The sequence below is a fragment of the Zootoca vivipara genome, chromosome 8 (assembly GCF_963506605.1).
Source record: "Zootoca vivipara chromosome 8, rZooViv1.1, whole genome shotgun sequence".
NCBI classification, from domain to species: Eukaryota; Metazoa; Chordata; class Lepidosauria; order Squamata; family Lacertidae; genus Zootoca; species Zootoca vivipara.
The window spans coordinates 15,395,307-15,422,488 of NC_083283.1; the positions used below are offsets into that span (position 1 = coordinate 15,395,307).

Below are 27,182 nucleotides of genomic sequence, written 5' to 3' on the forward strand. Positions count from 1 at the left end.
TACAAACAAACAATGCTTAGACGCCTTTCCTCCCTGCAGCACTCTTTGATTATATTACTCAGTGCTAGGGAGATGAAAAGAATCTGTTTACTATCAGCTCAAAAGAAAGAGATGTGGGGGGGCAGAGCAGCAGAAAATGGCCGCGAGATTGTAAATCTGTTTTATATTGTAGTAGCTTTCCTGGTGCAATATAAAAAATGGCTTAAATATTACGCCCAGGTACGATAGCCTGTCAAGCTACCTCCCCCCCCCCCATTTACGTTTCTTTTACATTTGTTTATTCACAGATAGAATAAATTATAAATAATTCTCTTGTCGATGGTGCAAACTTAATTTCATTTTTTTGCAGCTTGGTATAGTTGCATACTTAAAATAATAAATATATAGTATAACTCAGACGGAACTTTAGTGTGTTGGGAGGGTCAACTTGCTGTAATCCTGTTTTGAAAGGATACTTCCAGCCCTTGTGGTTTAGAAAAAAATGCTTGGTTATTAAGGTCTAGTTCTCATGAACATCCCATCAAATTATGCCTAACACAATGGTTTTTAATGGAGTATGCTCCCCCTATTGAAGTGTTTGGCAGCTGAGCAAGTTTATATATGCTCAGAAAGGACATTCCCATATTTTACTTTCTCAAGGGGAAGTATCTTGGCTTTATGCTACCCATTGCCCCCATTGGTTTAAACAAAAAAATTTATTTACCGTCATTTTTGTCATAATGTCATTGTTGTAATGCCTGTTTCCACTTCGACTATACAGTGGTACCTCGGTTTATGAACACAATTGGTTCCGGAAGTCTGTTCATAAACTGAAGCGTTCATAAACTGAAGCGAACTTTCCCATTGAAAGTAATAGAAAGTGGATTAATCTGTTCCAGAAGGTCCGCGGAGTACTTAAACTGAAGCGAACTTTACCATTGAAAGTAATAGAAAGTGGATTAATCCGTTCCAGAAAGGTCCGCGGAGTACTCAACCTGAAGCATACTTAACCCAAAGCATGGGTGTAATTGGTTCCGGAAGTCTGTTCATAAACTGAAGCGTTCATAAACTGAAGCGAACTTTCCCATTGAAAGTAGTGGAAAGTGAATTAATCCGTTCCACATGGGTCCGCGGCGTTCATAAACCAAAAATTCATAAACCGAGGTGTTCATAAACTGAGGTTCCACTGTATGCTGAAGGGTGTTGTATTGTTTAAAATCTCTATGGCAGAAACGAAACCTAATCCCTCTGAGGGAGTGGTTGAAGCCTGTCACAGCTGTTATAAATTGAGAAGAGAGCTTGAGTAAATTCCTTCTTTCCTTGGGCCACCGGAGTGCGGACAGTACTTCAGACACCTTGCATTATATACCGAAGCGCAGTTGGTAACCAGTAAAGTGTACGTGTAATTTTGTTTTGACATTTTAAAACCATACAGTCTGTTATAAAGCAGAGATTTACTCTATACCTTGTAGGAAACAATTTTCTTACAAAAGTAGACGCAGCAAGCTGGAAGAATTACATTTAACGCATAACTATCCTAGAAAGGGCACTAGTGCTCTTCCATCATTTAAGCTGGAATCTGATTATAAGATTTCCCCCAAAGAATTTGGAGAAACATGAGAGAGACACTTTGTTGAAATGGATGCTTTGCCAGCGATCCGTAATTCTTGGTATTTCCTTGCTATTTGGGCATTTATTTATATTAGTACAATACAGCTACGATTTGGCGGGAGAGGGAATTACATTGGATAATATAGCTGCTGTATTGCATTTCATCCAAATGGGGTCTCTGTATTTGTTGTGTGCACATTTTATGAATAGCCTGGTGTGCATTTTCATCTACACAAATGTGCTGAGTTTTGTTTCATTTTCCTAAATAACCATTGCCCTGTAGAATGAATCCATGGCCATCTTGAAAAGGAGATAGACCAGCTTCTGTACAATCTTGTGTGTGGATCCTCTCTGTAGTGATCTCAGAAGCCATTGTAGGATGTTGGTTAAGGAAAAATGCCTGCTGGGTTTCACCCACAACATTTCCTGGTCCATCCATCCATTCATTCATAGCAGTATTTCTGTACAGTAGTACTTTGGTTCTCAAACTTAATCCGTTCCGGAAGTCCGTTCCGAAACCAATGCGTTCCAAAACCAAGGCGCGCTTTCCCATAGAAAGTAATGCAAAATGGAATAATCCGTTCCAGACTTTTAAAAACAACCCCTAAAGCAGCAATTTAACATGGATTTTACTATCTAACGAGACCATTGGTCCATAAAATGAAAGCAATAATCAATGTACTGTACTATAAAATAAATAAGATAGTATTGTAGATGATAAAAATTAACATTATTTTTTCCCCTTACCTGCACTGATGATAGTCACTGTTTGGTTGGGGGCTTTTATCCATCTCCACAGTCACACAATCAATCAATCAGTAGCTGAACTGGGTTCCACACAGTCACAAAAACAAATTAACTGACGAAAACGCAAAATAAATAGCAAAAAACAAAAACGCCAAACTTAATCCGTTCCGGAAATCCATTTGACTTCCGAAATGTTCCAAAACCAAGGCACAGCTTCTGATTGGTGCAGGTGTCCCAGAAACAATAGCTGACGGCTGCATCAGACGTTTGGCTTCCAAAAACGTTTGAAAACTGGAACAATTACTTCCAAGTTTTCAGCGTTTGAGTACCAAGGCGTTTGAGAACCACTGTACCACTGGACAGCAAACAGGAAAAATGCCTGCTGGATTTCACCAACAACAACATTTCCCCATTCATTCATTCCTTCATAGCAATATTTCTTTACTGCCATCTCATGTAAAAAAAGGACACCCCCCCCCCACCAACAGTGTCTCAGCATCTGGACCGAGCTTCACTTGCTTGACTCTTATCCAGTCCATTAGTGAGGCCAGGCACCGATCCAGCACACTTTCATGAACTGTAAAGAAGCAGATTTGTGTGTCATCAGCATACTGATTGCAAATGTCTGGATGACCCCACTCAGCTGTTTCATGTAGTAGATATTAAAAAATATGGGCTATAAAATCACACCCTCTGGATCCCCGCATCGGCGACTCTATGGAGCTGAACAGCATCTTCTGGAGAACCACCACCTTCTGGAACCTACCATCCAAATAGGATGGAACTAAAACATTGACAAATGCATACATTAAAATCGCCAACCATACCACAGGGACTTAAAACCAAAGACATTTGAGAAGAGAAAAGTTTTAACCTGGAGCCAAGAAGGCAACAGTGTGGGGACCAGGTGAGCTTTCCCCTAGGTGGGGGGAGCACTGGAAGAGCCACCACCAAAAAGGCCCAAAATAGGGCAGAGAGGAGGGGCAAGCAAAACCCCTTTAAAACATACAGTAAGCCCGCAACTTAACACAGGATTGAGCCTAAATGGTTCATAGTCAAAACACACTGGGTGGAATTACCAAAGTCTTTTTTCCCCTTATGCCCATCCCATTCCCCCCCTTTAGTTATTAAATTTGCTCAATGTGTAAAGCTGAATTTGCAAAAGTTAAATAATAATAATAATAATAATAATAATAATTTATTTATACCCCGCCCATCTGTCTGGGTTTCCTCAGCCATTCTGGGTGGCTTCCAACAGAAAAATGAAATAAAATAATCTATTAAACATTAAAAGCCTCGCTAAACAGGGCTGCCTTCAGATGTCTTCTAAAAATCTGGTAGCTGTTTTTCTCTTTGACATTTGGTGGGAGGGCGTTCCACAGGGCGGGCGCCACTACCGAGAAGGCCCTCTTCCTGGTTCCCCGCAACTTGGCTTCTCGCAACGAGGGAACCGCCAGAAGGCCCTCGGTGTGTAACTTGCAAGTGTACTGCACAGACTTTTAATACACTATCTAAGATAGCCACAGATAACCCCAATTGGGCCCAGACAGGCATATTCTAATATTTACGTGCCAAGAAAGTTGTTGATACTTTATGGCTGCTGGGCAGAAGGGTTAAAGTTACTGAAACACATTTATATGAGAAAGGGCCTGCAGGATTTTCTTGGGAAGCCTGATTCATCACTTCTCCGCCTGCCTGCCCAGATGAGAAAAAGGATCCCGTGGTCTCAGAGAGACACTGAAGCGTGTTTCTAACTTGGCTTTTCAACCACTATTAGATGAATTGCAACCCTTCGGGGGCGTGGAGAAATGGAGGAACCATTGCAGAAAGTGAAACACTTTTTAAATTTTCCAGTGATTGTGGCCTCTGGACTTTCTCTCTCATGTGGCTTCTTGCAGGAAGTCTGTCTTCCTCAATGAAAACGCAACATCCAGCAACAGTCTTGCAAAAGGCTCTTAATTAGCCGCCTGCTCGATATTGTTCAATACACAATTAGAATTAGCGTGAAAGTGAAATATGGCTGCGGTGCAGAGGCTCCCCTCCCCTCCCCGCTCCCTCCTCCCTGTTGCTGCACCTTGCAGTCCGTAAATAATGTTTAGGAACAGGCAAGGAGACTTCCTTGGCAGTTGCCTTTTGCTTCGAGCAAATCCAGCGACTATTTGTTTCTGCTACGAGGAAAAGTTGAGCTGCTGTAAACTTTCGACAATGTGTTCTTGATAATTTAAAACGAGGGGCGGAGGCGTCTGGGGACCTCGGCTGCTCCAGAGGCTTCCTGCAAGGGCCCTGGGCAAACCATTTAACCCAGTTTCGCCTTTGATGTAAATTGAGAGATACATCACAAGTATCGAGAATATGTTTACGGCCCGTAAGCTGCCGTGCTGACGCCATGGTTCCTGCTATAATGGAAAGCCAGCTCCGTCGTGCCGGCGCGGAGATATAGCTGCTGGCATCGAGGTAGATGTCTGACTTCGTGCCGCGGAAATCCTTGCCCAGCGCTCTGTCCATGGATTACGGTGGAAGCTGGTCCATGCCTCCCACTTCGGTCTGTCCACATCAGGTAGCCCATCTGTGCCTGAATTCCTACATGCAACCAGAGCAGGGGATGGAACTGCCTGTCAGTGTTCTCCTCTTGCAGGGGGGCAAAACTGGAATTAGTTGGCTCTGCCTGCCTTTAGCTCTGAGGCCACCTTGCAGTGCCCTCCCACTGCCCACTCTTCCTTTGAAGGCAACTCAGAAACTACAGCTAATTCAGAATGCAGAAACTAGACTGGTGACTATCCCAGTATTAAGGAATATGGAGCGATGCCATTGGCCATTCCTGTATTTGAAATCCAGTTTAATTAATGTCGTCAGATACTGACAATGTGTGTGTGTGTGTGTCCCTGTCCCCTCGTGTCTTTTTAAATGCAGGAAAAATGGCCTTCGGGGGCTCTAGAATAAGCTCTTAGGTCCTCCTGACCAGAGAGTCATAAATCAATGTCTCTCTGTGTCCCACAATGATGACGATTCTTTGCTCAGCCCACTCTTTTCATTCTTATTCCAAAGCTGCAATGTGATACTCTGGGAAATTGTTGCATTATGCAATTTGGGTGTGGATGCAGTGGAAGTTAACAAACATACCGGCTTTGGGATTTTTGTTTTTTATTTCCTAACTCGTCACGGTAGATGCTGCAAGGCCTTATGCATAAGGGCTGGGCCCATGCATGTTCAGAGCTGCTTCACAACTAAATGAGAGCATTCTAAGTTATGTGAGAATTAATTCTATCTGCTGGAGTGAAAGAGAGCTCATAGGTAGGGCATCTGCCTTGCATGAAGAAGGTTCCAAGTTCAATCTGCAGCATCTCCAGGTCTGAAATCCTGGAGAGCCCCTGCCACTCAGTGTAGCTTATAGTGAGCCTAATGGCCTAATGACCCGATTCAGTATCACTCCTATAACCTGTGTGCCTAGAGCATCATATATCTCACTCATTGGGGTTGTGATATTCAGAGGCATGGTGCCTCTGATGGGAAGTAGAATGTAGCCATTGCAGCTAGTCGATATCAACTCCATGAATTTATCCAACCTTCTTTCCAAGTGGGGGATGGGTGATATATCAATATCCAGGCATGGCCAAACTTACTAGGCCCTCTAGCTGTTTTGGGACTACAAGGACCATCATCCCTGACCACTGGTCCTCTTAGCTAGGGATGATGGGAGTTGTAGTCCCAAAACAGCTAGAGGGCCAAGTTTGGCCATGCCATATTGTGATATCAGTTTCATATTACCCTTACTGGTACCTTTCCCAGGAAAATCAGAAGCTCACTATGTCAAATTCCTATTGGAAGACAGGTCAAACGCTAAAACATTGGCAGTGGCGAAGCTTTTATCGGTAGTTGCAAGAACCAATGATCCCTATCTTTAAGACTGAACAAAATGCTTCTTTAACCTGGAGGTAGGCTGTGTAAATTGTATATTGCCTTGTAACGATTTATTGGGTCTCTAGACCATAATAAAGACTGTTGTTGTTGATATCAGTTTCATATATATTTATTTTTGCCTTTTTGTGTGTCTTTTTAAAAAAAATCATTTTTATTAGTTTTACAAGTACAAAATACAAATAAACATAAAGTAGTGAAGACATATCTATAAAAATACGTAGATTCTGTGAATCTCAAGACTTCCCCCCATCCTTGGAGTCTTATTTTAAACATCTAGAACTGCATATTCATTCCTTCTCCCAATTTTTATATTAAACCATATTGTCCATAGTATTATTCCACAACAAGTGAGTCAAAATCCTGCTCTTTTTCCGATCTGCTTACTTTGGTTTCCTAAATAACTTACAATTTTTTCATAAAGTTTTTCTCCTCTTGGTTTCTGAGTTTTCATAATTTTTGACCTGGCAATATGCCATGAATCATGGTGTGTGCTATGCGTGTGTGCTATGCAAAAATCACAATGTGGGAAAAACTGTGAAGCTAGCCAATACTTCTCCCGATTCCTGCAGCGCTTGTTTCACTCTGCCGGCTCAACTCTCCCCTGCCTCATTCAGGGGGCCATGAGACACAAGAGCAGGCGCCGGCAAAAATCACGATGTGGGAAAAACCTTGAAGCCAGCCTCGAAGCCTCTACATAGCTTCATCCTTATTTCAGGCATCGTGATATATCAGGATATCGCAGTGTTTAGCTGGTGATGTGATGTATCACGGTGTTATCGCCCAGCCCTACATGCAAGTTGGTGACCATTATTGCCTCCTGTGGAAGCGGTGGGTGAACAAGTATTTTTATCCGTCCCGAATCATCTAACGTTCAGCATCATTGGATGCCCATGTTTTAGTGTGAGGAGAGAGGGATAAAAGAAAAATATATATCCACTCTGAAGATTGCCACTTAAATTTATAGCCCCCCTTGCTTTAAAAAAATCATAAAGTGTCCCAGACAAAACGAAAGCAAATTGTCACAATGCAAAAGCAGCAACGCTACAGCCCTTCTTGTCCTTCTGGAGCAGTGTTTCCCAACCTTGTGCCTCCAGATGTTTTGGGACTACAACTCCCATCATCCCTAGCTAGCAAGACCAGTGGTAAGGAATGATGGGAATTGTAGTCCGAAAACAGCTGGAGGCACAAGGTTGGGAAACACTGTTCTAGAGACACTGGTTGGCCATTGGGCAAGACAGGACTTTGGACTAGATAAGCCTTTGGTCTGATCCAGTGGGACTTTTCTTATGAAGAAATAGGTTATCACGTTGAAAAGAAAGTGACAATGTGAAGGACGGGGAATTGAAACCATTCATGTGTGCTAATGGGGAAGGGAGGGTCTGTGCGGCTACTTGTGATTTTTGCAAGGTGCAGATGCCGTTTTTAGCCTGGAGAAGAGCAAACCTCAAGAGACCGGTATTAAAGTTCCTTGCAACTTTTTGATGGTTTGTTTTTCTACTGCATTCATCAGGCATTAGCTGCCTTGTGTCTGCTGGCACGGAGTCGAGGCATTGATTCGGAGAGAGCTCCAAGGGGAGCCGGCTGCCAGCTGAATCCCTAATAACACTTCCGTTGGCAACCGGGTCTCTCCCCCCCCCCAACCCACCCACCCCGGAGACCATATGAAACGTCCAATTCATTATGTCCGCTCCATTTCTGATGGGAGGTTATGTGTGAAATTGCAATGAAAGGCGGAGCATTGGGTGGATGGGGGCTTCTTTCTGAGTCTGTGTGTGTTTGGCTGAAAAGTTTAGGAAATGAAACACGAGAGGTGAGGAGAAATCTAACCAAAGAGCTCAGCCGCACGGGTGGAATGAGTCCAGGCCAGTTTTTAAGTGTTGTGAGACCATGAGAAAATGGAAACTTAAGTGAACACCTGGGCTTACGTCGAATAAAAATCTACATTAAGTATGCTGTGCCTGAAAGCGGGCAAAAGGAAACCTCATTGGTAGATTAAGAATAAAAAGAAGTCCTTTCCTTTAGCTAGGATGGAATCCATCTGTTTATTGTCGGAGAAGCTTAGCTACATATTCCTGATGTGAAGAATAAATACGGAGTTTTACAACTCACCCATGATTACTAATTACTTAAACTGAATTAATAACGTTGATGGACAGCATCCAAATTCTGTGCAAAGCATCTCAGTGGAGGATAAATCTCAAATTGACCAAGTGCACAGTTGATATGCCAGTTTTCCTTCTCTGCCCACCTCAGGGTGTGTGTGTGGAATATATCTTGAATAGTTGGGACATTTAAATTTCCTGTAATCAGCCTTTAATGGAGCCTGTAGTTTTGAAAGTTTGAATACAGATAGTATGTTTTCAAGCTGCGTGCTTTGAGGGATGAGGATACGAAAAAGAGGATGACCCCATTCCTTTTGGCTCTGGCTGTCCCCTTTTTTGGCTCTTGCTCATCACAAATTTAGTGAGCATCAGGTTGGTCACTTTCTTTATTTAACCTAGGAAGGACATCACCATCTACAGAAGGGATGGGGAACTGTTGCCCACACCAGCCCCCATTAGCCCCAGCCAGCATGACCAGGGAGTTGTAGTCCGGTGACATTTGGAGAGCTATTGATTTGTCACCCCTGATCTAGAGGACTTGTAGACTCCGTCTTCCACATGCATCCTTCCATGGACTATTTGGCAGAGGGTGAACTCTCATCAGATAGGACATGCACTTCCAACTCCCAAGAGACTGCAACCTACTCCCAGTGTAAAAAGACTGGTTGTTATCTACCCATTGTCATTCCCAGGAGATGTTGAGCCTTTTTTAAGGGGAGAATTGACCACCAAGGCGATCACTAAACTTAATACTGCGATTGACTTCAGACATCCCTGCGATCGACCGGTAGATCACGATCTACCTGTTGGACATGCCTGAGATAGGACATTCAGATGTGTAGAGAGACATGTGCTATAGGTTTCTGAAACCGTACTACTTCCGCCTTTAGGAGAGGGGCTGGCCAAATTTGTCCATTCACGAGTGTCAAAAGTTCACTGCCTGACATGCTGGCTTTTCTGTGTGCTAGAGTTTGATTTCTAGTATAGATGAATGCGCAAACATGTATTTCTTCACTGTTTTTGAAGTGGTGCAGTCCAGAGCAGATTGCACCATGTGATGTTTAAGAATAATCGAACTGGACTCTCTTGGATGTGTGGGAAAACTGTTGGAATGGAAATAACTGGTTTGCTTTTGGGGGCACGGCCAGTTTACTGAGGAGGTTTTTGTCACACCCCTTTGTAAAAAGTAAGAACTGAGAACACACGACGTTTTAAAAACTGTAATCTTTTAAGCTCTATTGAAAGGAACACTGACAAGCCCAAACACATGGGGCAAACGTGACTCAGAGCCCTTGTTTAGTGGTCAAAGCTGGTGTGTGACGTGCTGAACGGCTGTTCAAATATTGGGCACACAGATGTTATGTATTAACAAATATGCAAACAGAGCACAATAATGATAATGATCAGCACCGCACTTCCTGGTTTTGGAAGTCCTAGATTAATTGGTCTGATATTTGCAAGACTAATCCAGAATCGGACAAACTACAGACTTTTGTTTCTTGGTTCTTGTTGTTTTATAGAAAAAGATTAAGTTGCCCCCATGGTAAGAAGAAATAAACAGCTGTCATATATTTCCTTGCAGCCAAAGAATGAATCATGCATAATAGTGCTTTCCGAAAAGAGAATTTACCCAATAATTTCTAACACTTTTACTGCTTTTCCCTGGGAAATAGTTGTTACTGTTGGGGCAATATACTACCGTATGTACCTTCAGCCTATCTCATATGTATAGTAAAAAACAGATTTGTAAAAATCGCTGGAGAGGATATATGATAGCAATCAATCAATCAATCAATCAATGTTTATTACGGCAAACAGCCAGCATATTAAACCAGAAATTCTGCATAATTCTCTACATAAACAATAAAAATGGCTGATATGGGGTTTTAACAGTCAATATACTAATTGAACATACAATACTTAAAATACAGGTCCAGCGGAATAAAACACCATAAAAGAATAAGAGATTTAACTAAGAACTGTAGCAGCAATATCATCATCGGAGGGCAGGGCAAATTGATAGCATTTCCATGACCACTGTTCCCTAGCTCAGCACCCACTGTTGTTGAAGCTTAAGCCTAGTCGTGCCCTATAAGAATGGAATATTTTCCAGCAACGATATAAAAGCTACTCTGGACTGGTGGAAGTCCATGAGCCAAATTTTTCATGCAGGAATCTTAAGAGTGGAAAGCAAGTGCTGCCTTGAATTTGAATGTATCCAACTTGGCTTCCTGTTTTTGGATAAAGCAGAGGTTGGCCACATGGTGTCCTTGAGATCAATCCCTGCCAACACGGCCAATGGCCGGGAGTGATGGGAGTTCCAACATCCAGAGGACATCAGGTTGCCTGCCTTTAGGATAAAGTATGGTAGATCAATGTGCATGATTATTAAGATCTCCAGTTAAGGTGTCCAGTAGCCTTTGGGTTTGGTTTTTAGAGTTGGCATTCAGTAGAGAGAAAGCAGTGAAGTATAGGGGGAGATTCTGCATCTTCCCGTATTATAGTTGCCCTGCTGCAACCACAGCAACCCATGTTCCCTTTGAATGAATATTTGCTAATAGCTGTAGCACATTGTTTATAAAGACCAGCATAGTGTGCTGTGGTCAGTGATACAGGCTTGGATTTCTCGCTATATCGTCATCCTTGCAGATGGGCAGACTCTACTGAGAAACCGAAATGCTGCATATTTCCACGTGGGAGGACTGAGGATTTTTAAACGAGCATTTAGCGTCATTAGGACAGAACAGAAAACGTGGGGAATGTTAATTGCAGACACTGGAAAAGAGTGGGGGGCGGGGAGCCCCTTGCCCACTGTTTCTGCTTTGCAAACAGTGATTTAAATAGAAGAAAAAATAGGAGAGAATAAGGGGGAGCCAGATCTACACAAGCAGCACTGATTAAAATAATGAAGTTCAACAGATACATTGTGATTGAAATAGAATGAGTGACAAATTGTACGTTTTTATCCCAAGTATTGTTATCTCTTCCCCTCCCCACCCCCAAGTTTATTTGAGAACCCCTTCGGATTTGTATGTTGTCGTTCTATTTCCCTGCCTCTTTGGAGTGTCACATGTGGTTCAGCTTCCCTTATAATTTTAGAATCATAGAATCCTAGAGCTGGAAGGGACCACGAGGGTCATCTAGTCCAAGCCCCTGCAATGCAGGAATCTCAGCTAAAGCATCCATGACAGATGGCCATACAAACTCTCCTTAAAAACCTCCAAGGAAGGAGTGTGTGTGTGTGTGTGTTTTCAGTTATAATATTTCAATATCTTTTCTTCGATATATATTTCGATAATATTTTCTTTTCATAATGCCCGTTTAGTTTAAAAGAAGAAAGGCTGATGGAATGATTGGCTTAGGGAACCTTGCTCTTTCAATGACTTCTTTGTTCAAATTAAGCTAATCCGAAAAAGCAGGTGTGGGAAATAGAGAGAGAGAGAGAGAGAGAGAAAAAACCATGTCTTTTATCTACCCTAAAGCTATCATTAAAATATTGACAGGTACTGCTGTTCACCCAGCTGATCGCAATCGCCCCCCTATTACCTTGTGCTCCTGCATCTGTTGCATCTGCTTACAGCCTTGCAATGTTTGGCTCCTTGGAGTAAAGCTTATCAGCCCGTTGCACAAGTCACTCCGATGAAAGTGTCATCGCCTTATTAGGTATATATTGTATGTCACGGTGTATATTTTATAAATGTTTGCATAGGTTAATTGCAGGTATTTCCTGAGGTCAAAATACACATATTAGCTTCACTTGCTGGGCTGAGAGTCTCTCTCTCTTTTACCTTCCCTATAAAAGAATCCGGAGTCACAGGGCTGAAAATTACTTAGAACTTACTGCAGCTTGTCATGATCAAAATTGTTACTATCTCTCTCTCTCTGTCTCTCTCTCTCTCTCTCTCTGTCTCTCTCTCTCTCTGTCTCTCTCTCTCTCTCTCTCTCTCTCTCTCTCTCTCTCTCTCTCTCTGTGTGTGTGTGTGTGTGTGTAGGGTAGCTCCTAAGGTTCCGTCACACTCCAGCGTGACCAAGGAACAGAACCCAGGGATAGGGCAATGCCACTGAAGATGGAGGACCAGCTCAGTCCTCAGTGGCTGCTATATTAGTTCTATGGGGCAAAGCTGAGCGACTTTTCCAGCCCCTCATTCCAGTTATTTAGGGGGCAGAGGGTTTTCCCCACCATAATGTTGTCTTTGAATGTATTGGGGGGGGGAGAGAATGAGCATTTGACTTTCATTCACTCCTGTGAAAAAAATGAAGGGATGAGGGGTCAAATCTCCCCCCTATCCTTGAAACTGAAGGCCTCCCCGGTGCATTCAGATATAGTAGTCCAGGCCTTGTGTAATGCTGCCCATTCATTAACAAAGGGGGTGACCCATAGACTCTCCGCTTTCCCCCTCTTTGGAGCAATTTTATCCCCTCCCTCACCAGCATCAACCATAGCTTTGTGTTAACACGTGCACCAGTGAAGCAGGGAGGGAATCGTTGGTTTAAAGTAAACTTGCAAGTTGCAATTTCTGGGGAAGCTGCTTCGCGTTAGTAACCATGTTTTGTGCTGGGTATATACGCAAAGTGATACCGTTGTTAATACTGGGAAGTGGAAAAGGGAGGGTTGCTCTAGAGAAGGGAGAGTTCATGGGAGGCTGCGTAGATGGGCGCACAGCCCACCCCCCATCTTACAGGCAAGCTTATGAGATTGACAGTATGACATCTGCGTAAGACCCCTGTTGTTTGCTCATGTGCATTTTCTTATGGGTCTACGCTTCCGCAAGGCAAACACAACTTTTCTTGGTCGCAGTGCCTCCAGGCCATTGTCACGGCATCCGCAGAATTAGTCAGTACCAATGCGCTTAGCATAAGATGTTGCTAATTTGTTCAGCTCCTTCTAGTAGATTGACAGGTCTCTGTCTTTATCTGTGCCAACTTGAAGCATACGCACAAAGCAAGAACGAGATCTGATCATATGCTTTTAGTTCTGCTCAGCTGTTTCTTGAGCTCCAGTGTCTCGGTGCCCGTGGATTTCACTGTAGCATTCATTGTGCCTCATCTCTTATTACCAGCACAAGGTTTAAATCACATGTCCTGTGATGTTTATTAATGGGAGTCATTTGGTTGGACTATTTCTGCATAGAAAGATCTTTGTGCTTGCCTAGGGCCAAATAGTTGGGTGGGAAGGAAGGAAGGAAGTTTTGGAGGTAGGAAGAAGCTTTTCTCTTGTGTAATCCATCTGCAAGTGGAAATATATTATCTCTCTGGGTTTCCAGGACATGTGATTCAGTCCAAGGTAACATCTAAGAACATATCTCCATTTCAACAGAGAACGTTTCAGTTAAAAAACAGCTCAGACCTCCCCCCCCCCGACAAAATAGCTCACATTTATTCTGATATTCCATGTTAAATTTCCATCCGTTAAGTATGCAAGTAATCTTTTAACTGTTAAAAGCCCAGGTCATGGTGCTAAATGAGCAGATATCTTACTTAGAGGCTCCAGAACTGGTCAAAAGTCACCTTTCTTGGAAAGGGGATTAAAAACTGAGCCACAGATGAGTGTTGAGTAGAAACCTGGAACTGAGAGGTGGAGCTGGAAGTCAGATCTAGAAAAGCAGGCAGAAGTCAGAGCCAGTAAAGACACTTTTTGTAGCCCAGGCAAAGACCCACCCTGAACAGGAAGCTTTCACTAGAATGGCCAGCTTGGATGGGGAAGTCAAACCAATACCTTGAACGTTCAGAAAGCACCGTACAAATTTATTTATTTGTTACATTTTTATACCCCCTTTTCTTCCAAGGAGCTCAATGTGGGTGACGTCTTTTGCCCCCTCCCCATTTTATCCTCACAACAACCCTGCGAGGGAGCTTAGGCTGAGAGATAGTGACTGGCCCAAGGGTCACCCAGTGATCTTCATGGCTGAGTGAGGAACCCTAGTCTCCCAGGTCATAGTCCCAACACGGTTATATACCACAGCGGCGCTATAATGCTAGGCAGTACAGTTAGCATTGGCACTATGAGAGAAAACGCCATTTCGCTTTTCGTGTGCACACAGCCGGCATGTCTAGGAGCTCAATCCTTGCATTTAATAACATGCAAAGCTGGTGTGCATCTTTCTCTTACCTGAGCACTAACGTTCCTTGGGAAAGACACTTGTAGGCCGACCCTGTTGCTGACATGGCGATTTAGCCTTATGTTACCCTTCATCCATCTGCTTCTCAGGGAGCAAAGTCTTTCTAGATGTTGGTAAGCAGCATCAGGACGGGGGGGGGAGAGGGGTCATCTGAAGTTTGCAGCGCTGCTCATTAGCTTCATGAATTAATCCCAGCTAATTAGTGTCACGGCGTATGTGCGGGTAATACAGAGTATTATAAAATGCATCTAGAGATACACGGGACGCTCTTGCTGAATCGCTGAACTGCTGCACCTCTCAAAATGCTCAACTATCCAATCTTCTATTGCTTCCAGAAGTAAGTGGATTTGATTAGCCCCAGAATAAGGGGTCTCTTCAGTCTGGGGCCACATCCACGCACCATACATTTGAAGCACTATTATACCGCTTTTAACAGATTCAGGTAGGTAGCCGAGTTGGTCTGTCGTGGTCATAATAAAGAACAAGATGAAAGATTTTTTTAAAAAAAATTATATTAAAAGATGATCCAAAAAGAACTCCCTTAAGAGAATCAAGTCTTTTTTTCTTAAGACACTCTTTAAAAGAATCTTTCCCATTAATTTTAAAAAAATAATTCCAGTAACACCTTAAAGACCAACTAAGTATAAGCTTTCTAGGTATGAGCTTTCCTGTGTACAGTATACACACTTCTTCAGATACTCTGAAGCAGAGTTCGCTACAACCTTATAACCTTTGATGACTGTTAATAATGGCATTTGGTTCCACAGGGAAGGGCAAGGGATTTCGAATCCCTGTGACGGGGTGAGCTCCCATTGCTCGGTCCCAGCTCCTGCCAACCTAGCAGTTCGAAAGCACGTCAAAGTGCAAGTAGATAAATAGGTACCGCTTTGGCGGGAAGGTAAACGGCGTTTCCATGTGCTGCTCTGGTTCGCCAGAAGCGGCTTTGTCGTGCTGGCCACATGACCTGGAAGCTGTACGCCGGCTCTCTCGGCCAATAATGCAAGATGAGCACGCAACCCCAGAGTCGGTCATGACTGGACCTAATGGTCAGGGGTCCGTTTACCTTTAAGACAAAGAGACTTGATTCTCTTAAGGGAGTTCTTTTTGCATAATATTTCATCTTGTTATTTATTATGACCACTTTTAACAGTTCTCCCAAACAGTCCTGGGAACTGCAGTTTAAGGAAGCTGGGCGTTATTGGGGGACCCCCTGTTCCCTTCACGAAGCCCCTCTGGGAATGACAATTAATAATAGTTTCTGCAACCATCAGCATCTTGATGGGATAAATGTAGTCTCCTAAAAATTAGATACTTAGCTAAAATAAGGCCTTCTCTAGACTGATAAATGATAATTCCTAACCTAGTGCTGTAGCAGCTGGGCCTCAATGTGCTTCCCTTTTTTAAATAAGAGCCATTTCCCTTCCCATATATTCAGAAGCATCTGTTATGTCAGCGTTTTGTCTCTCTTTCAGTAAATTCTAATTAGAATTTGGATTGGAAAACTATGCTTTGTCATGGTTTCTGATCTTACTGCATTGTAAACGTACAAAAGTTTGAATTGCTCACTGAGATCCCAGCTTCATATTTTGGAAATTTCATTGGTTTGCTGTTAGTTAAACTATATCCTCTTAACTCTAAGGATTTCAAGGAAATATTGAGACTATGACTCAAATTTGGCAAGACCAATAGCAAACTGGAAGGCGTAAAAAAGGAAGGAAATCTGATGTATTCATGACTTACAGGCTACGCTTGTAAGGTTGCTTTCAAGCTGGAAAACTTGTGTTTATTTTTAGTGGTGTTTTCCTTCAGACCACATCAAATCTCAGTGTTTCAGTGCTAACCTTTCTTGCTTGTCTCTTTGTGAGTGTCAGGATGAGAAAAAAGTGTTTCCCAAGCACTCAGAAAATAGGTAGCTTTCTTTCTGGGGACATTCCAGTGTTCAAACCTTTGAAACTTCTCCTCACTTCAAACCACTCTGATTCCCTTCCATTCCCTCAAAAACATACCTGGCAGTGACATAATGTTCTTACATTGGTAAGTCAGCTGCAGGGCCTCTGTTATGGTTGTTTAGTTGTGTCCGACTCTTCGTGACCCCATGGAGCAGAGCACACCAGGCACTCCTGTCTTCCACTGCCTGCCGCAGTTTGGTCAGACTCATGTTGGTGGCTTCAAGAACACTGTCCAACCATCTCGTCCTCTGCCATCCCCTTCTCTTTGTGCCCTCCATCTTTCCCAACATCAGGGTCTTTTCCAGGGAGTCTTCTCTTCTCATGAGTTGGCCAAAGTATTGCAGCCTCAGTTTCAGGGTCTGTCCTTCCAGTGAGGGCTCAGGGCCTCTGTTGCATCTTCTCAATTGCCACGGTAGTCCCAAGTCTATAGGAAATATAGTTCCCACAGCTGCTGCTGGAGCTCCACAGACACCAGGAACCAGAGGAACTATAATTGAAAAATTCCTTCCAGTAGCTACTGGGAGGAATTTTTTAATTTTGTTTCGACTACGGCAGACCAACACAGCTATCTACCTGTATCCAGAGGAAATCTTGTGCTCAGGATAATGTCATTGCAGTGCAAAGCATGTTGTTGTAGTAGTATGTATTTGTTTATATGATTATGATGATTTTATTATTTATACCCCACCCATCTGGCTGGGTTTCCCCAGCCTGCTTCCCTGACAGGGACTGATGGTGGCCCCTCTAGGAGAGATTCCCATGCTTGCCACCACAACCTGCCACTAATAACTTCCACCCGACAAATTGTTAAGAATGTTTATCCCTCATTTCCTGAACAGATGCAGACTGTCATAGAGTTGGAAGGGTTCCCCGAGGGTCATCTAGTCCAACCCCCTGCGATGCAGGAATCCTTTGCCCAACGTGGGGCTCGAACCTATGACCTTGAGATTAAAAGTATTATGCTCCACCGACTGAGCTATTTCCTGCTGCTGTTTCTCCTGTATGAAATGGGAGGCCTGCTTTTGCAACTCGAATGCAACATGCTGATTAAAATTGGCTCACAAGTGCCTGCCCTGTTTATGAAGCTTATTCTGGAAGTCATAGTTTCCTGCCTTTTTTTTTAGTGCCGGCCCCCAAGTCCCCAGTATTGCACTGACATTGGCCATGAATTTGTTCAGCGAAGCAAAACAGAGGATGTTCTACATTTCTACAGCAGTGTAATAAGGGACGTAGGCCCTGTGCTTGTTTTCCGCTGTTTACAAAATGGGGCCAGTAACCTTTTTTCTTCCTCGCGGGGGGTGTTTTAGAGAATTAATGAGGTAATGTTGCCGAGGCACTCTGGAGACGCAAAGCACTATGTAGGATCAGCGGTAATTATAAACAGGGCCGCTTTATCCTCTCGGCATCCTGGTTCCCATGACTGTCTGCTCGCTCACACAAAGGTTGTCACTTTAGCAAGATGGCTGCCTCCCTCGTCAGAGATGCTCAGAGATGCCAATTCTAATTAGAGCCGTTAGTTTGAAACGCAAGTTGCTGTTTTCGATGCGCAGCCGATAAGCTTTACAATGTGTCGACGTCCAAATTGCTTGAACTTGAACGAAAGAAGGGCATGCTTCTTGGTGTTGCAGAATCTCCAGTCCTCTCCCTCTGCAGCAGTTGGCTATGTTTGAAACAGAAACCTCTCTCAAACGGAGACATTTTAACGTTTATAATAAAATTTGAGTGGTGGGTACTGTGTGGCATCCTCCTTCTCCAACGTTTGTTTGTTTTTTGGCTTGTCTGGAAGGCCTTTTAAGCTAGTTGATAATGTGCAATTTTCATTTCTCCTTCCTTTTTCTTTTTTTAATCGGGAACATTTAAACCTAAAAGTGTGAAAACAATCTGGAATGTTAGTCATCACATCCTAGCCTGAATAGGTGCAGTAATCTCTGGGAACTTTCCCTGGGAGGTTGTTTTAAGTCCTGAAATTATGCAGCTTGGAAATGTACCATCTGTGTCAGGAAAAGGATTAGAAAGGAGGGGGGGGAAGATGGGTTTGAAGTGTCCCATGTGCTGAGTTGAATCTCACATTTCCAGCTTTTGGCTAGCCAGGAATTGGTTTTGAAAAGAAGCCTCTCCCTTAAACAGATGCAGCCTGGTAAACTTGCACTTGGCTGGCTACATGCTCGCAGTGGAGGCCTTGTATTATCCATGTGCATCCCAGTTGCTGAGAACATGGCTCTTCTTCGCTTGGCAAAAATGATTCTTTTGTTTTGCCTTTGTGGCTGTTTATTCCCTTACCAGCAGCTCTTTCCAGCTCTCTCTTAACATACACCTGTCCCCTATTCTGCTGGAGAGGATTTGGCAGAATGTAATTCCTTTTTCTCACGTAGTTTGGATCTGTAATAAAGATGTCTGTTTTGGCAGCTCGTGGAGCTTCTCTGACAAATACCGTTACTAATTATTACTGTTTTATGGAGTTTATTTATAGTTTCCGTTCAGTGTTTTGAGTCAGGGCTAGGCAGATTTCAGCCTGGGTGCATCTCCTCTGTGTGTTGTTTTTTTTTTGCTAGAACCCCAATAATTGGTACTAGTAGCTGGAGTCAGGTGCAAGAGTCAATTAGAATTGAAGAATAGAGTGACTCTGGTGTATTACGAGCCTAGGAATTTGTTTTTAGTACCAGAAGTCAACTGAGCTTACAGTCCCTTCCCACAAAAGTCTGCTTTCCTTATTTCAACAGCCTAATTTGTTTTGTTTTCTTGAACAGTTGGTGCCAAAACCACCTAGAGACCAACCTTCTGCCCTCCCCTGTTCTAAAGCTATTTACACAAATTATCTAGGACCCCATAAATGTTCTGGAGGAACTTGAGAGCTGAATAAGGTATTCCCATATTGTAGATGAGGGATGTAGGCCAAGAGAGTGCTTGCTTAAGACTCTCTAGTGAGTTTGTAGCTTTGGACATTTTCCAGTTCATTTTCTTAGCCATTACGACAGAGTCCGTGATCATCTTGCCTTGGGATTGGCTACCTCTTAACTGGAAAAGGAAAGAAACTCTGGACTATTTATATCCCACCTTTCTTCCAAGGAGCTTGAGGTGGCGTACCCGGTTCTCCCCCTCTCCACATCATCCTTACAACGGTCCTGTGAGGTAGGTTAGCTCGAGAAACTGACTGGCCCAAGATCACCCAACAAGTTTCATGACTTGAGTCGGGATTCACCCCCTGGGTTTCCAGTTCCAACACTTGCCGCTGCACCACACTGAGTCTCTTGAGTGTAAGTCAAGAGGAATTGGCTATTGATGGCCGGCAAGCCAGTCCACAGTATTTCTGGAGGAAGTTGTGGTGATGTTGCTTACCTGGCAGATGACCCACTTGTGGGAGGAGGCTTCTGAGATGTGACCCTGCACTTCCAGTCTTCTGTAGAGGGCATGTCACTTCTCCTTGCCCTTTCTTGATCCCTTGGTTCCTGGGACAAATCTCTCAATTTCTGGCTGAAGTGTTTCGTTGGTTCTCGTTCTACTGTTGGGAACAATCCTCCATATTGAAAATCACTGACTATCATGGTCCTGTTCGTAAAAGTACAGTGGTACCTCTAGTTACAAACTTAATTCGTTCCGGAGGTCCGTTCTTAACCTGAAACTGTTCTTAACTAGAGGCGTGCTTTCGCTAATGGGGGCCTCTTGCTGCCGCTGCGCTGCCTGCACACAATTTCCATTCTCATCCTGGGGCAAAGTTCTCAACTCAAGGTGACTCTTCCAGGTTAGCGGAGTTTGTAACCTGAAGCGTTTGTAACTCGAGGTACCACTGTATATCTGAAAAGTAACGTGCTTGTTCCTGCATAAAACCCCAACAGGAGTAGTAATTAATGCTTCTAGTTTTTGTTCTTATGAGAACAGTTACACAGATCTGTGGGCAAGGGGATACAATGAGAAATAACTAAATCTGCTGGAATTCGTTGTGATGTTGAAGGGGCAGTTGAAGTTTGCAACACAGAGTTGAGAAGTTGTGAAAACAACTTGGCTAGGCACACCGCTGGTGGTGTAAGCGAGTCTTTAATGATATCAGGTTCTGGCAGAATGACTAGTAGTCCACTTGTGTGCCTCTCTTTATTTTTATTTGCGGGTGCACTTACTGCTTCAACTTGCATCTGAAAGAGCAATAGGTGTTTTATGACATCATGGGTTTCCACAGAGACCGAAAGAGAGGGGTGATTTCCTGCACCGCCTGCCTCAGAATAGCTTTGGGTTTTTCTCTTTTATAAGGGAATCTCTCTTATACAATCCCACATGCCTAGATTGATGTAGCCAGCCACACTTTGTGAACTCCTTGCCTCTTTCTGGAAGAGCTCACTGTAGCAATAACGGAGCAATAAGGCTGCTATAGAGCTTGAGTGCGGATATGTTAGCCTGTGTGGATATTTTTACACTCACATCTTTTGTTCTGGCATATACCATGTCACAAACACCTGCATCACTGCATGAACTTGCTGGTGCAGTTCTATGCACCATCCTACACTTTTTACATGCTGAAGCAGCAAGCATTGGGGTTGTGCCACATGGCTTCAAAGGAGCCGGCAGAACGGTTAATGCTTATAAAGGAAGAGGTGGAGGCCATAGTTGGTACATTGTCATGACCCCAGTACCAGCAATGGCCTGGACACAGAGTTAGAGGCTGCAAGGGCATCAGAATAGGAGCTGGGTCTGGGCTTAGAACTGACTGCAGGAGATAGGAACACCACTGCACTTGAGGCAGAACTCTCAGACTACCAGGGCCTATGGAACCAAAGTCTGGACCTTCATGGACATCTTCTCTCCTGAGTCTGAAGAACCAGATGCCTCCCACCACACACACCACCAGTCTTGGGAGTGTCAGGACTTCACCAGGAGGAAGGAAGCAGGAGTACCCAGCATCTTTAGACCAGAGGGTTGGCCCTTTAAGGCTCTGAAGTTCTAGGAAGGGGGTCAAACCTAGAGGAGGTATTCTGGAGCCAGGGCCACAAAACACCCAAGTGTGCTCCCAACCTTTGTTGGAGCAAGTTGTTTGCTTGGAGCTGTCCATGGTCTAGCCTTGCTTCTCGTCATGCCGTTTTCCTCGTGGACATCGGACCAGACATCGGACCAGAACACAGCACACACTCTTTCAATGCAGAAGGTCCCCAGGCCTGTCTTTGACATCTCCCTTCAGGAAAAAAAGAGGGGGAAAGCCCAAAGGTCTCAGCAGGCCTGGGAAAGATACCTGCCAGAGCCCTTGGAGAGTGGCTTCCAGTCAGAGTAGCCTGCTATTAAGCTAGATTGGGGTGGTCAGAATTTAAGGTAGACAATGATCTACTGGTAGGTTATTGGCCAATTTCTAGTAGACCTTCCTGGTGTTGCTGGTTGCCGAGATCCTTCCAAGAATACTGGACCTTGGGTGGATCCTGCTAGGGAGATAGAAGATCCCTCTTCTGCTTTCTGAGTGTTTATGGAAGTTGGTTATTTCTGGGTCAAAGATCTGAAACTCACAGAATGTGTTTCACTGTGGCTGCTTATCTACCCAGGGCTCTGTCACAGCTTTCAAGTCAATGAATGCATCTCTGATTCTTAGTAATCAAGCAACAGGATCACCAGTTTTGGCAGTAGCCTGGCATTTGGGAGGAACAGCTACTACTAATAGCTGGTTAAGGGAGATCAGATCACTTTCCTATCTAATCCAGATAGCTTTATCTGAGGGCATTGACTCTGTTAATTATAACGAAACATGCCCAGCGGAAGTGGCTGCTAAGCATCTTAAACTGTCAGATGAGTACTTGGGCTTCTGTTGAAATCCCATTTTCGTCTACTGCTGCAAATGACAGCCCCTTCAAACCAGGCAGTGTTGGGGGAACATACAGAGGCCTTTCCCTGTCAAGACACCATGTTGAACTTCACTATTAAAGAAATGCATTGGGAGGCATTTTGTTGTTGCCTGTTGGGAACATGCCAATCCAGCTTGCAAACCATGTCCCCATTTTATTGGGTTGTCGTTTCCATAAAGAGGTTCCACCGGAAGAATTCCCAGTAAAAACTCCTTGCAGGAAAGAGGGTAAATAAAGGGACTCTTCTTAACACTACAGTTCCAAGGGGTGGGGAGTTATACGGATGATATTGCTAAATAGCATCTCTACATGCAGAGGCAAGGTGTCCACCTCTACGAGATGCTACCTACCGGTAGATGCTTCTGCTTGTCTCTTCTAGATGCATCTCCCACTGCTAGATGCTTGGAGCAGACAAAGGAGACCTCTTGGTGTTATGAGCATCCGAAAAGCATCTTCGCAGCTGCTGCAGTGCTGAGCAAGAGAAACCTTGCTTTGATCCAGCAAGTCAATACATTGCAGGGGGTGAGAGGAGGAAGAAAAGATGGGAAGCATTCTTTTGGAATATCAGTTCTGTTGTAATGAGATGGCTGAAACATATGTGAATTAGCTACACCAGGTGCCATTGTGCCATCTTAGTTCTGCTTCAGGTCTTTAAAAAAACCTGTCAGAGGACTTAATTTCCTTATTGTTTCCATGGGCACAGAACTTTTAAAGTTCCAGTCGCACTAGACAGTCACGCTGTCTCCTGCTCTGTAAAGCACTGTGCCCTTGTGCCAAATGGCAGGCTGAGATCCCTTGAAAATCCCAGAGAGAAGCCTGAACAGTTAATTATTACAGACATCTTTTTTCTCTCTCTCTTTTGCAGCAATGTATGTTGTTGTTTATACCAAAGCAAGGCTGCTCGCTTGTTTGTGGTTTTGGCTTTTGCATACTAGCTCCAAGCGGAATTGCAATATCCTGTCCTGTTTGTGCGATCAAAGAGCATGGCTCTTATTCCAGATTAAATTGCGTCAGAATAAACGCTACTCTTCAGTTGTATTTTCGCCAGCCCTCAACTCAACCAGAATTGCTATTTTATTTGCAAGGGCTTAAACTGGATATGTTAACCCAAACACTACACACTAACTTTGTATCCCTGCAAATTGAGTAAACTTACTTTTTAATGGTTTTTTACCACTTCGGCTTTACCCTAAATTTAACCTATACTGCCCACTCTCCTAGTCATTAATTTTGGCGTTGCATTAGAATTGCTTCTCAGCCCTTTAAATACTAAAATCCATTCTTTTTATGTGATTGGGCAAACCTGTCCATCTGTCTTCGGGGGGGGTTACTAATCCACATTAAGGATACATACTCGAGATGGCTTAATGGAGATTATTTTCCCTTTTAGTTACTCCTTTGTACTTGCAACTCTGTTCTTAGAAATGGGAGCAGCGGAGAAATGTAACGCTACAGAAAATGTCGTACAAAGGTCTTCTTATCCTCCTTCTCCATCCACAATAACATTAGCTATGACCTCGAGGAGCTTTTCTCGCTTTTATAAAAAGAGAGACATGTTCTATGAGGCGTTCCTTCTGTGCCACTTTAATCCCAGGCTAATTAATCGGCATAATCGTGCCCGAGGGATGCAGAATAGTATGCCATCTCTGAATTAACACTCCTGAATATCTGGTTGTGTGAGAAGTCATAGCAGGGAATGGGGAGGAACTCTTAAAAACTGATTTGAATAGTGACAAGGGACCCAAAACAGAGATCCTTATCATTATTGCCAACGGAGCAGGAGATGTAGGCTGGGCGAAGCCAACTAAACAGTGATAGGTGCCAGACAGACATCGAATCCTCCTATCTTCTTAGCCTCGCGGGGGAATTCATGAGGGGAAATAAATGGAACTTGTGTCTGCCAAAGCTGTGAGATTATTTCACTTTTGGGCGGGTGTGTCTATTCCAGCTGAGTTTTTGCAGCCAGCCTGCATCGGACCGATGCAAAATCTTGAAGCTAAAACCCCTAGCTGGAAATCATTGGTCAGCTGAGAGCACACAAGGCAAACGGTTCTGTTGGAGCAGAATAAAAAAATTCCTTCAGTAGCACCTTAAAGACCAACTAAGTTTTTATTTTGGTATGAGCTTTCGTGTGCATGCACACTTCGTCAGATACACTGAAACAGAATCTACCAGACCCTTATGTATATTCAGAGGGTGGGGGTGATGGGAATGGCTGATGGGCTGATGGGAGTGGTAAACCTGTGGATGGCTGTTAACGACTGCTGATGACTGCAATTGGTCCTGGGGGGGGGAGCAAGGGCTGAGGCGCTAAAGAAAGCTTGATCATGCATAATGAGATAAGAATCCAATGTCTTTATTCATCCCAGGTGGCTCCATGGTTTTAAGCTTGGTTCTGTTGGAGTTTGCAAGAATAGATCATTTGCCCTGTCAACAGTTTCTGGGCAGTTTTTTGGAAGGGGTTTTCACAGCTGCAGTTTGAAATTCCTTGGGCCTCTGAAAGACAGCAACCTGATGCTATCGAGCGCCCTTAAGGAACGATGGGGTGTACCGAACAAGAAGCAAAACAGAGTTTTTGATAAATTTGATATCTTGTGAATAATATGCATACAGAGTTTGCCAATGCAAGTTTCCACATGTAAATGCAGAGTCTAAAAAGGTGTGAAAATATTCCACACAAATTTCTTTCAGTTCTTCTTTTGGGGGGGGGTAGGTGGGGGAGTACTGGGTTTTCTTGGGGTGGGGAGCAGGAATTGTGTTGGGAAGCCTGGGCACATGTCCGCATCTGCTGTGGCTTCTTTCTATGACCTCGGTGAAGTCACTCAGCCCCAATTTTCTGTCTGTAAAATGGGGGTGTCATGCTGTCACAGTGCAGTTGCAAGACTGGAAAACATTTTGGCAATTAGAGCTGCTATTTGAGTGGTAATTAACACCGCCATCTAGCTAGTCACACCAAAGGGCATTAGCATATTCATAGTCCTCATTAGGTGACGGGCTCAGAATAAATAGGCTTTCTAGATATCTTTTTTCATGAAGCAAAGAAAGATAAAACCCTTGAAATAAGTGACACCAGCTCTGTTGAATACAAATGCACAAAGTGCTTAAGAGTAACCTTGTACATTTGTATGTCAGATCTGTTTCCCTGTCTGTATCTAGTCTGAAAGTCTAGGTTTTTGTAATTTTAGAGAAGAACTATCACTTTACTTCTCTGGAGTGTGATGGCAATACATTTACAGCATCACACCTCTTTACTCCATAGTGAGTAGCTCAGGAAAACTACCATCCCTGAGACGTGCTTATGGCAACTATTATCCCACCCACTTCTTGTGAATGAAGAAAAGAAAAACCCTCCCATACCTCCATAAGTGCGTTTTGATAGTGCAGGGATATCTAGTCTGATTGTGGGTTTGTCCTCTTGTATTTATATTCATTCATTCATTCATTCTGCAGTTAGGAGCCCAGGGCAGTTAGCAACACCCTTGCAAAAAAACCCCAACATGAAACAAAAGCACCTTAAAACCCACATTGCAGTAGACAGGCAGCAATCACAGGGCTCCACTCTGGATATGAACCAACCAAACAAGCAGTAGTCACCTGAAGGATAGCAGTGTGTGCATGCACATGAAAGCCCATACCAATGACAAACTGTAAGGTGCTACTGGAAGGAATTTTTTATAATTTTGTTTCCACCAGAAGGAACTTTCACAACCAGGGTGCTGCCACCGAGAAGGCCCTGCTTTGCATCACTGCCCTATGGAACATGGTCTTATGGGGAACCGTGAGAAGCTCCTTCCCCACCGAGATCAAGGTGTGGGGGATGACATAATTCTAAGTATTTGGGTTCCATCCTGTTCAGTGGTGCACTCATGCTAACACTTCAGATTGGTCCCAAGTAGCTTACGGGCAGCCACTGCAACACATGATTCCTAAATATATATATGCAGCCGGTGGCATGAAAGCCATTTTTTTTTCATAGATAGATCCCATGACCATCTAGGCCAGAGGATGTTTTAGGCTACCTCTGCCAACACCTGGGGCTGAGAAATTGCCCCTCTGACATTTTAAAGGACTCAGCCAGAAGCTCTCTCTTTTCCCCTCTGTTAGTAATGAATTATGAATTGTTTAGATGCCTTTAAAAAAGAGATACAGTCGTACCTCGGGTTACGAACAGTTCAGGTTACGAACTCCGCAAACCCGGAAGTGTTTTTGTTGCATGCGCTTTGCGCAAAGCGCATAAATCGCGCAAAACACGCTTTGCGCATGCGCAGAAATGGCGCTCGGTTTGCAACCTTTTCGGGTTATGAACTGCGACCCGGAACGGATCGTGTTCGTAGCCCGAGGTACCACTATAGTGTGTTTATGCCTCTTTTAAGAAACCATTCTGAACGGTCTTTTGTAGGGAGATACTACGGTCAACTGGGACACGGATGGCTCTGTGGGTTAAACCACAGAGCCTAGGGCTTGCCAATCAGAAGGTTGGCAGTTTGAATCCCTGGGACAGGGTGAGTTCCTGTTGCTCGGTCCCTGCTCCTGCCCACCTAGCAGTTTGAAAGCACGAAGTGAAAGTAGATAAATAGGTACCGCTTCGGCGGGAAGGTAAACGGCGTTTCCATGCGTTGCTCTGGCCTCGCCAGAAGCGGCTTAGTCATGCTGGCCACATGACCCGGAAGCTGTACGCCGGCTCCCTCGGCCAGTAAAGAGAGATGAGCGCTGCAACCCCAGAGTCGTCAGGGGTCCCTTTACCCTTTACCTTGGATGTGTTTATATTATTGCTTGATGTTCTCTCGTGTACTGCTTTGAACTTAGTGCATACAGGAAAGCGGTGGCACTCCCTCTGATAGTGGACTCACGTGCTGGTGCCAACAAGATGGTAGCCAAATTGGAAGCCAAAGGGAAGCAACTAGGAAGTATCAGCATGCTCAAGAAATCTTGGCAGTTTACAGA

The 27,182-nt window shown here is 43.9% G+C and overlaps 2 protein-coding genes across 2 annotated transcripts in view; both read left to right on the plus strand.

Annotated features, from left to right (window-relative positions):
* Window positions 1-9,564, plus strand: part of LOC118089709 (GTP cyclohydrolase 1 feedback regulatory protein-like) — a 91,429-nt gene extending 81,865 nt beyond the window's left edge. Inside the window, exon 1 of the mRNA XM_060277653.1 lies at window positions 1-9,564. This exon is cut by the window's left edge and continues 81,865 nt beyond it. The gene's annotated coding sequence lies outside the window, so the exon portion shown is untranslated.
* The window catches only part of EXT1 (exostosin glycosyltransferase 1), a 258,264-nt gene that overhangs the window by 108,090 nt on the left and 122,992 nt on the right, over window positions 1-27,182 (plus strand). The gene's annotated exons all lie outside the window — the stretch shown is intronic.